This window comes from Emydura macquarii, unplaced genomic scaffold, assembly GCF_026122565.2.
Source record: "Emydura macquarii macquarii isolate MOO-44397 ecotype Brisbane River unplaced genomic scaffold, CSIRO-AGI_Emac_v2 contig_71, whole genome shotgun sequence".
NCBI lineage: Eukaryota > Metazoa > Chordata > Testudines > Chelidae > Emydura > Emydura macquarii.
Window position 1 is genome coordinate 10,344,763 of NW_027130208.1, and position 11,918 is coordinate 10,356,680.

At 38.2% G+C, this 11,918-nt stretch overlaps 1 long non-coding RNA gene across 6 annotated transcripts in view; it reads left to right on the forward strand.

The window, feature by feature from the left end:
• The window catches only part of LOC137149144 (uncharacterized), a 375,061-nt gene that overhangs the window by 256,171 nt on the left and 106,972 nt on the right, over positions 1 to 11,918 (forward strand). For 4 of the 6 annotated variants that reach the window (XR_010918680.1, XR_010918679.1, XR_010918684.1 and 1 more), the window contains one exon: positions 653 to 759. This is a non-coding gene — a long non-coding RNA (uncharacterized lncRNA). Of the gene's footprint in view, positions 1 to 652; positions 764 to 7,040; positions 7,215 to 11,918 lie in introns of those variants that run through there. The other 2 variants (XR_010918692.1, XR_010918693.1) reach the window with 2 other exon arrangements.

An 11,918-nucleotide genomic window follows, 5' to 3' on the forward strand; every position in this document is an offset into this window, starting at 1 on the left:
CCTGGGGAGGAGAATGTGAAAGATGCTTGGGGAACTTGGGGCGGAGGGACAAGCTGGAGCACTCATTAGAAAACCTCATTTGGATGGTAACAGTCTTCAGGAGATGAGCACAACCAGCACAATCCATCAGTACAGTTCATATCTACGTGGAAAAGGAGCATATTTTCCATGTTTGTGTGGTCTATTAATATCTTATTAATGTCAATGGGAGTTGTGCGTGCATAGGCTCAGGAAATTTTAGTGCTTTCGAAGTCTATTTCCATCCAGAGTTCATCTAAAAGCATTTCATATAGAGCTATAAAGAGCTAGTGAGACCACACCTGGAGTGCGGTGCATAATATTGGGCACCATATTACATGCTGACACTGAAGAACTGGAAAAGCGAGACATCAGCATTGCCTAGCTCACATGGTAAAGCAGAATTCTCCCACAATTACCATCTACCCATTCCATTTTGATTGCTCTTTTAGCATGCCCTATTGTACAGCAAAATGGGAGCACAGCTAGGACCTATGGCTTCAGATGACTTTTAGTATCCAACTATTATATCATGGTAGAATGATTTTTCTGAATGTCTGTGATGATTATTTGTCTGGAACTGACCTTTAAAAAGTTGCAGCCTAGAAGTCACATCCTTGTGTTATCATTTCAGACACTGGGGAATGTTCTTCAATACTGTCAAGTAGCATGGGACGCAGGACTCAGTGTGCAGGTATCCCACTGACTTCAGCTGGAGAGCTTGCACAATCCAGGTCCATGGTGGGTAAGTTTATTTCATATGTCATTAATACTGACTTTCTGATTCTTTGAACTCACCCCTCTGTTATTTGTAATCAAAATTCTGATGTTCTTAATTAGTCAAATCTTCCATTGTTTTCAGTGAGAATTTTATCTGAATGGAGACTTCTGGATTTGTCCCTATGTAATATAACCATATAATGCATGCAGTATAAGGGCCTGATCCAAAGCCCATTGCAGTCAATGGGAGTCTTTTCATTGACTTCAGTGGATCCAGGATCGGGTCCTAAATAACGTAGGCCTTGTCTACACAGGGTTATTGACCAGCATAGCTATTGCAGAAACAGCTATTCTGCAATAGCTATTCCAGAATAGACCCTTTTCGTGGACACTCTCTTCCAAAACAAAAGTGTCTTTATTCTAGAATAATTACTTCTCTCACAAAGTTTATTCCTCAGTAACTATCCGGTCAATTTCCTTGTGTAGACAAGGCCTTACTCAAAGATTTTACCATTTAAGTTCTTTTGGGGTAGGTACTGCTTCTTTTTATGTGTTTGTATAGTACCTAGTCCCTTTTGGACAATATTACAATAGATACATTATCTCCCTTAAATATAACTATTACAGATTGGAGTAATTAGTTTAAAGATCCTAATATCACAATACTTTCCTCTGCTTCTATTGAAACCAATGACAAAACTTCCATTGACTTCAATGGAAGTGAAATGAAGACCAGGGTTCTTAAAAGTTATTACAAACTATACAAGTATCTGGATGGAAAATGTTGTCAAGAGCTTGTGTAATGTTTTCATTTGGAGTCACACCCAGGCATATGCTGATGGTTAATTATGTGATCCACTTTAATACTACTTTTATGTGTGCATAGACTTTTATTTATGAATTAAATGAAGAATGATGAAAGCTTTTGCAGGCCACCCACCATATGTCGCGTCTTTCCTTTATAAATTAGTTTGAGATGACGACAGTTCAGTCCGTCTCCTGGCAGTCATTACAAACAGTAGAAAACTGTGAATGGAACTTTTGCCGCTTGAGACAGACACTTAAATTTAGTTTTCTGTGACGAAAAATAATCCTCAACATGAGCCTTTAATGTTGTTTTTCAAAGGCTGAGGTTTGAAACTGAAAGGAGGTTTGGTTTCTACTGTAATTGCCAGCAAGGGTGGAATTATGCTGCCACAACCAGGGAGGGTCGTTTTCATTTAGCTGGGTCTTTCATCATTCGAGGTGCTGTACTGGGATGGGAGCACTTCTTGGACCGTTAGGGCTCTTTAATTTTACATTACTGTCCTGTCATAAGCATGAGGGCACCTTTTTGTATTACTGGGAAAAAGCCCAGGCATAATTCCAGCTCTAGAGGATCAGTGTCAAGCTGGGTTGGTGCTTACTGGTGCTTACAGCAAGCGGTGTTTATTCAATCTTCCTTGTGTTTCTGTGAGCACAGAAAGTTAACAACTTCAGAGAGAACTGAATGGAGCTGAATTGGATTACTCATTCGGCCTAAGTAGGTTTGTTCCGTTATTATCAAGAGCATGGTTTTATGTTCACTTCCGAGAACTCTGAAAGGAAGTTTTCTTTTTACCCCTTTCTACCTTTTAAAAAAAAAAAAAAAAAGTGAAGCTGGTTACGCAATTATAGCGTCAAAATCTGCTCTATAGCAGAATTGGCCCTATGTCTTCATGATCTTCCAATTTATTTGGCTTCAGGAAAACACTAAAAGGTAATAAAACCTGTTCAGAGGAGCATGATTTTCCCCCCACTCCTTATTCTTGGATTTCATCAGGTGGATTCTTACTGGAATTTGCAACTCCCTATGGCCCTGATTCAGCAAAGTATTGAAGCACATGCTTAACTTTTAAGATATGTATCTAAATCCTATAGACTGCTTTGAGGATCTCCGCCAAAGTTTTGGTCACTGCTAAACTGAAAACAAATGTACAACTTTGAAAGTTTCCATATCATTCCTCTGATCCATCTAGTAATCCATATTTTCTTAAATGATGTATGTCCTTATTGTCCTCTAAAAGTAAAAACTTGTATCTCAAGCTTTCATTTTTATTAGCAACAGAATCTAAGCATACATTAGTAAGAGACATGCAAAATATTTACAGTGACAGAGGAACAAATAGAGTGTCAGAGGGTTGTTATAGAATAACATCCCATCAGGGTTCTATCAGGGCACAACCACAACATACATTATTAATTATAATAATATATTTGAATAATAATTTAAATAATGAAATTCTTTACTTTAGTTTGGCCAGGACTTCACCTTACACAGATGCATTTGGGGTTGGTGGTGGAGTGGAAAGAGATGTTTCTGAGAGAATTCTATATACTGCAAAAGAGTAAAATCGAATAAGAATAATTCTGATAAAAACAGTCTAAAAGGCAGACTAATCACGTTATTGATGTTCTGATTAATTTTATTACAAAAGGAAGTAATATCACTAATTTAAATAAGCACAGTGCTTTTTTGAGGAGTGTGCAAACAAGAGGAGAAAGACACCACGCAACAGAAATATGAATGTCTTCCCCTGGTAGTCCATAACCTATATATATATTTTTTCGTAATTGATCAACAGTCATGTAACTACTTCAGAAATCTAATTGTACTCAAACACATTTGGAAGACTATCGTATTTTAAATCCATTTCATAGTCTGTCTTTCCTCATCATCCCTTGACACAACTAATGATTAAGTAAAACTTGAAATTAAAATTTGTGAATAGTTCAGAGGCGAGGCCCAGAATGCTTTTGGCTTTGAATAACGTGTTTCTATATTATTTTTAATATCGATAGAGGTAAATATGAAAAGCTTTGAAGAAACCCTATATTTGTAGGGCTGCTTTTTTTCCAGTGTAATTCCTCAGAGTTCAGTTCTTTCTATCTAGATACTTATATAACTCTGACTCTCATTGCCACAGTACCTGAGAACCTCACAATTATTAATGGATTTTATTCTCAAAGCTTCTTTGTGAGGTAGGGAAGTATTAGCCCCATTTGCACATGGGAAACTGAGGCAGAAGGTGTAATAAGTGATTTGCCCAAGGTCACATAGGACCTCTGTGGCTGAGACCCAGTAATCAAACCCAAGTCTCCAGAACCCCAGTCCAGTGCCCCAGCCACTTGACCAAATATAGGGACTGGTTTGCAGGGAGCTGCTTGCTTTTATGCATGTTGTCAGTTGTCCAGATAACAAAGAGACACAAAGCAGTCAAGTTGTTTGTCCAAAATCACACAATGATTCTGAAGTTCAGCTGAGGCTGCCTCAGGAAGCACCTTACACCCACTCCTATTGCTCTAATAAGCCACAATAATTTTGTTTTTAAATGTTCTGAACTATACAAAAACATGCTACATATTGAATTATCATGCAGACACCACATATTATACTGTCATTTTTTTGTCTTTTGCGCTCTCATTTAATCAATTAAAAGAGAAAAAAGTTGACATTACGTGTGCCTAATTCCCTTCCACACATCCTCTGTGCTATAACTAATGATAATGTTTAAACTCAGACTATAATTAACTCTGTGGTTATGAATGAAACATAAAACATCAAGGCCTTGGAGAATAGGAATCTGAATGAATTACTATTATAATGCTGTTATGTCTACATAGAAATCATGTTTAAGGATCACACAACGCTCTCTCTAGGCAAACACAAAGAGATCCAGAAAGCTCAGAAGTGGGGTTTTTTAATTATTATTATTGTTTCTGAAGTCCTTGGGACCAGTCCTTTTCCCATTGAAGTCAAAGAAAGAATTCCTGTTGCCTTTAATAGGAACAAGAGTAAGCCCTTTCTCACATTAAGAAAGTGACACTGGATAAAGTGGAATGTTCAATTTTGGCCATTTGGTATCAACAACATTTGTTTTATCAACAGATGTTTTGGGACAAACTTTCCTGTTTGTGCATAACGTATATGTGCACCAATATGCAGAGTCAGGCATTTACAAATTGGATTATTTTTGCTGTTGCCTAGTTTGCTCACTCAAATGTACACACAAATGTTTGCAAACGTAGGAAGGAGTCTGGAAATGTACCTCTTTGTACCGAAAAATAACTCAATGGAAGACACCACTGTTATAACATAGGATTTATTTTTGAATTCTTGGTCACATGAACCCAGAGGTAGAAAAAGGTAAGAATTATGTTTTGGCTGTGATGGTCAAGGACTTTTGAAAAAAGAGCTCATTGAAGGGAAAAAGTTTAGCCTTTTAGCTCATGGAGTTTCCATAGTTTCTATTAATTGTTTGTTGATTGTCTTACAACGTGGGATTCCCAGCCAGGAGGTGCCAACCTTCAGCAAGGTTGTGAACAGATGTCAGGGGAATGTGTCGACCCTGTCCTTCCATATTGCTAAATGGGAAAGCAGTCCTGGCTAGATGGGGAGGGGGTGAGGAGGCAGTATGAAACAGGGGGCCTCGCTATAGAAAAGGCTGAGAACCATTTCCTTAGAATGTTTATTCTGAGATTAATTCAGTTCTATTTGATAAGTGAACTAGAGTTCAGAAAAGTGATTGTCTTTAAATGCTAAAAGATTTCATATGGAAGAAATGGATTATCTCTCACCTGAGTTGTACTGTAACTTCACAATGACAATTTAGAGAAAGAGTGATGCTTGGAAGGTCATAGATTGTATGTAGGTCATAAACTCAAGATATCTGTAGGAAACTTCCCACACCATTAAATCTGAAAAGAGTATGGCTGTGTTTCCCATCCTGAAAACTAAATTTTCTATGTTAACGATCTTGGTTTCTGCTGCCATCAATGACATCTCATCCAGTGGACTGAATGACTCATGGGGCTAATAAGGAAGGCATGGAAACTACCACTGTGATACAAGTCTGTTCTAAGCTGGTAGCAAACTAAGGTTAACCTGTTCAGAATCTCATGGGTTCTCAAGCAAGTTCCTAAAGGAGCGGTGTCAACATTGCAAAATTGGTGTTCTTACTAGCAGCTTCAGAAGAGAGACCAACAGACTGAACTACTTTCCCACCCCCAAACTGACCCTTCCAGGTCATACGCTCAACCAGAGCCATGGCATAGGGAAACTTAGTCTATCAGTCAGCACCTCACTCTCTGGGGTTGTGAATCTGCCACTTCCTTAATGAGTACTAAAAGCAACTTACTTGAAAAAAAAATCGACTGTTATTTGTTTTTCATTTGTCTCTTGGCCCAAATTTAGCACTGCTACAAAAGGCTCAATTCTCTTTATTTCAGTGAGGTTGTCCCTGCCTATACCAGCAGTAAATATGGCTGCTTGAAAGTAGCCCATTTTTAAAGAAGAGATTTAAAGCTAGAGTATCTCTTTTTAAAGCCAAACATTAGTATTACAGGCATTACGTTTATAACTGAATGTGCAGCTGTCAATACAGAACACAGAATTTGCTAAATTACTGCCGTTCACAATAATGCATAATTTAATCCCATTCACCTATTCAAACTATGGATTATAATTAATCATATACTGAAAAGCTTAATCTTTCTAGATCTATTGGATTTCTCCCCAGTGTAGCAACAGTTACTACCAATCCACACTGGTGTAAGTGAGGGAAGAATCAGATTATTATGTGTATTCTGATGACCAATAACTCAGTAAAAAAAAACAAAAAAAAAGAAGAAGCTTCAAATCCTAGATACTAAACAAACCTAGTTTTGTCGTTGAGGGACATGAGGTATTTTTCAAGTTTGAGAGGTTAAAAGAAGGATAAGGTTCGTTGAGTTTAGAGGTAGGAAGAGCCTTCCTTTTTGAATGAGCAGGGTCCTTTGGGGACTCTAAAAGTCTTTCAAGGCATGGGTGAATAGGTAAAGAGGCCCTCAAGGCCTTCACATGATGGCTGTTTTACTTAGCTTTCTCACTGGGCTGGAATGAAAAATGTTAGAAACATTTTTTAAAGCCATACCTTTGCTGTGAACTCCACAGAACTTGACTGTGTTCTTTTTGCACAAAATGTTCTACAAGGTCCTTTTTAATTAGATTGTTAAATGTTGATATTCACAGTTATCCCTTTCTAATTGGAAACAGTCTTTGCCGTTCTCATGACTGTTTCAATTCCAGTCTTGTTTCTCTTTTCTAAATGTCCCAGTTTTAGCAACTTCCAAGGGTTCCCCCCCCCTGTGGTTTATATTAAAGATGGCCTGGAAACTAAGTAAAGCTTTTAGACAGTGAGCAGATTGAAAGTGTAGCTAGTATTTCAAAGTTCTTTTCTGAAAAATAAAGCAAAGGATCATTCAATTTCTACAGTCTTTGTGATGCTTGTTGGGTTTATTTGCAGATGATGTCACATGAGGCTCACAGCAAGAAAATTATTGGCGCTGGTTCAAAATTTTAAACATTAATTTTGGGAAAAAAAATGAAATGTCAAAGTTGTTTCCATTTCAAAGGGCTTTTTCAAACATATTTTGCAACTTTTATGATGTTTTTTTGTGAAATTTTCAATAAAATGTTATCAGAATGGTTGTTTTATTTATTGAACACCCGCTTTTTTGATAAACAAGAAGTTTTCATTGGTAATGTTTGAGTTAAAAAATTACATAAAATTTTGATAAAAAGTAATGAACACTGTCATGAAAAACCACAATTCCAATAACATCAAATTTTCCACAAGGTTATTGTTTGAGAAAAGACTATTTTTTCTACTAAAAAGTTTTTTGTACAGAAAAATTTTGGTAATGAGGGGGTGAAAATGAGACAGACATAAAGGCCTATATGTTCGTGAACAATGTGGACAACATTCCAAAAGGAGAAGCAAATGGAAGTTCCAAAGGAAGAGGCTGATGGGCCCCAAGAGGTGAAAAGACACCCTGAAAGAACAAAAGTAATCTGATCTGGAAGCTGTGAGATGTTTGTTTCTGAGGACATCTGTATTTGTATCAAGTAAGAGCAGATTCAGCCATCCCCAGAACAAAATCTTCACCATTTAGTATCACTTCTATTTCTTGTTTGTTTCACATACTTCTTGTGGTTAATATTTTATGTGGTTTGTTCCCTAATCCAAACATATACACAGTGAAACAAGCCTACACCGGGCCTGTAATAGGTTTGGGAAAAGCAGTTAGTATGGTGTTGACAGCCCAGGTGACTATGTGCAGGAAGCACTACTTGAGATCCAGGGGCTAATTGCTCCCTGCCCATTCCATGGGATGGCTATTCCCGACTATTCCTGCCCCAAAGGCGATGATTGGAGGAAGCTCATATTCATATTCCCATCAAAGGAGATGGCATGGCTCTTGTCAGAATTAGTCAACTAAATTTGCTGTTGTATTTGAATTATTTTTCATTGTAAGTATAGAAAATACAAAAAATAAGGTAAATACAATGTGCTAAAGATCTATTGTATTCCAGTGCCATATTGAATTCTGTCTGGACTTACAATACTTGACATGTTTTGACTAGTGGGTTACATGAACAGGTGTAGTCATGTTGCTAAATGAGAAGGGGTTCTCAGTGAAATTCTGGTTAGAAGGGAGGGGTTGCTGGTTCGGAAGAGGTTGGGATTCACTGATTTAGTGTGACGTTCACTTCTCCCACGTAAAGCCTGAGTACTCTGCCTCTATGTAGGTGGCGTATGGACAAAAAGGAAGGTCAAAGCTACCCCAACTCAGGGCAGTGTAGGGGTACTCATGAGTTGGAAAATGGCCTCCGGTTTTCTGCAACATTCACTCAATCCAGCCAGGGGTTGAGCATTCTGACCTCCCTATAGCAAAGCACTTGAGCAAATGCTCAGTGATCAAGATCCAGTTCCACAGGATGCTGGGGCCAATGGACCTTCACAACAAGAGATGTCTGGCCCACCTCCATTGTGGCTTTCTGCAGAGACCATTTCCATGTGACTTAGAAGATACACAGGCACCTGTGTGGCTGCTGCACAATCAGAATCTTTGCTCAGCCCCTCTCCTGGGCTCATAAATGGTATAAAGGACTTTGCACTGGTCCTCTGTGCCATGGGTGAATTTCTCTCCTACAGTATAATACCCTTTTACAAGTAACAGCTATTGTCAATGGAGTACGGAAAAACCTTGCAATAGTTTTTATAAATGCTCTCTGATGGAAAATGAGTTTAAAAGAACATGAATAATAGATATGGGGAGCAATTTGATAGTATTTGTATTGTTACAAAGCAACGTAAGCATGTGGTACGACTAAACTGTGGTGCGACAAGCAGAAATCTTCCTTAAATAGGACACTGCTGCAGAAAGGGGATTTAGAAACAAACACATCATGCTCCATACTAGTTATTGGTTGGATCTGCCTCTGATACATAGTAGAAACCTCTGTTTGTTTCACTGTCTTTGGGTAACAGCTTCAATCTGAACACGCTTGCAGCCTCCTATTCCATGCGGAAAGTGAGCAATAGAGCGGGCCAAAAAGTTGAGGGAAATATTTGTGAAAATGTTGTCTACATTATTTTCCTGTTTCTGGCTATTAAAATATCAATGGAAATTTTCCCTGAAAAATCACAGTTTGTGGGTGGCAAATGTCCAGTGTAATGATGCCTCCTGTGTTTTGATTCTTTGTTTGCTAAAATTTTAGGCCCAATTATGATGCAGCACACTGGCAGAACTCCAGCTGAAGACAAAAAACAAAACAACGTTGTATTGACATATAGGTAAACAAATTCCAGAGCACTGCAAATAAAGTTACAAACTGGTACTGTACAGTAGGTTAATGCCTTACAGTAATTTTGTACTGGAAAAGACACTCTGGAAATGCACCACTTTTTTCTAATGTGAAGAGAAATATTGCAATGCTAAGAAAATTTGGACTGACAGGGAAAAAATCAGGCGCTGATATAAATAGGTTGTTCTTCTGCAGAAGATTACTGAAGCCTGATGAAGTAGACTCTAGTGACTGAGTCAAGTCATTGAATAACAAGATACAAAGTAATGGAATCAGTGAAAGGTGACAGTTGTAGTGGCAGAGTTAAATGATTTATCCAGTTACAGCTCTTTTAAAGGCAAAGGTGAGGCCACTGAGTTGGTGCAGAGGGTTTATCTGTCCAAGATATTTCTGTTAGTTTAAATTTGCATATGTTGTTCGCCTTTTAGAATATCTTAGTCATTTTCACTTGCAAACAAAAATACTGGCCATAGTCACTGTGTAAGAATATGGTATTTAGTTCTTTTGTTCAATGTTAGAGGATGTACTTATCAGATCATATCTGAAATTTGTTGATGTCTGATGTCCTACTAATGATGAAAAACAGAGGATACACTTCCAAAGTTAGGGTGACACCATTAGTTGTTTTTAATACCTTAGGTCAGGTGTTTCATGTTCCTATACTATTCCTGCTACTTTCCAACGCATTAATTGGTTTTCCTGAGGGCCATGATTCTTGTCTAGATCTGACAGGGAGCCAAGAGCCAAATTAGCCGCTGCAGTAAGTCAATAGAGTTACACCAGTGAGGAATTTGGCCCAACGTGTCTGGGATACATTTTTCCCTCCTCTCTGTCTTTTGTCTATTTCTGACTTGTCTTCCTTTCCATTGGTCTCTGTCTCCCTTTTTTCCACTTGACCTAGCTGAAGCCCCTAGCCAATTTTTTCTTCCTTCCCATCTCTGAGGCCCTCTCCTTTTCCATTCCTACTCACCCTCTTTTCCTCCCCTCACTTTTCTCATCTCCCTGTTCATTCTGCATCTTTCCAATGCACAGCATCTGGTTTTACTTGGGTGTCCTTGGCAGGCCTTTTGCACTACTTACTGGGTTGGCTTCCTACCAAACTAAAATACACAACCTTCTGGATCTAACAGGGCTTGGAATGATAAGTTGTAATACAGTGACTCTCAAACTGTGGTCTGCAGATGACTGGTGGTGAACTGGAAGACTTCCAGGAGAGTCATGGGACTGCTCTGTCACAATGGTGAAGAATATATCAGTATTCAAGCACTGACATTTCTTGCTACTCGTAGCCCAGTCTAAGACTTATTTACGTGTTCAAGGAGGCTATGTGATGACTAAACTTAGAAACAATAAACCCTTGCCTAGACTTTGCATGGCTGCTTTATATCTGTCTTTGTTGGGCCGTTTCTTTAGTTTATATTCCACCATAATCAAATTGGAGGAAGACACAAATAAATAGGACAGAACAGAACAAAGCTACACAATGACCTGGAAAGAGAAAAGCAGAGGAGGCTGCAGTGTAAGTGTGTGTGCTGGTAAATGTAAAGCCCTGCACCCAGGAAGAAGAAATAAAAAGTGAGGTGAAGGGGGTGGAGAGATGTAACCCGGTAGCTATATCCATATCTTAAATAATGTTACCTTCATCTTTGTCTCCTTAATACTGTTCCAATAGTATGCTTTTTATTTTTCAAGCAGTCAAGTTATTTACCACAGAGAAGGTGTGGAATTGGGATTCAATGGGAGGGGTGTAGCCAAAGAAAGGATTTCTGTTTTAAGTAGTAAGTTCTCAAGAAGAGGGAGAACTGCTGTGCTAATAAATAAATCACTTCATGAACAAATTGCAAGAGTGTTCATCCGTTTTGCACAATAGACTAAAAGTTCTAGTGTAAAGTTATGCAAGAATTCATGCACAGTAATGAAAATTGAGTCAAGCCCAGGAGAGGACAATAGAGACGAAGGCAGGGTACTGACAGATTTCTTGAGATATGTTGGCACAATGGCACATTTCACATCTGCTGTTGCAATCTGGCCATTGGGTAGAGTAATAATGAAGAGAATTGACTGTAGAGGCAACATAAAACGTATTCTTCTGTTTTCTTATCAAAGGATACTACTAAACTCAAAGTGATTCTGCTTTAGCATTGATTTGGGAATAAATTAAACTCTTGCATTATTATTTGTTGTTGACTTTTATCATATGGTCCTACTGCTCAATTGATTGTTTTGGGACAATTACATTTCTCCAGCATGTCCTCAGAAATATCAGTAAATGCTCATAAACACTCCAGGAAGGTGCAGGCTAAATATTCCACAAATTGCAGATCATGTGAAATCTTTTCTCCAGCCTCCTCCAGCTGTGTTTTAGTGTTTAGAGTTATCCCCAATGAGCAGTTAGCATTTTTGTGACATTAAACATAGTATTCCTGTTTCCACATATAAGTTAAGTGAATAGTCAGATTTGCAGAAAAGTAACAGTACTGTACTCCTCTTTATTAAAAGTTACTCTATCAAAGTAATTGTTCTATTTTTTGGT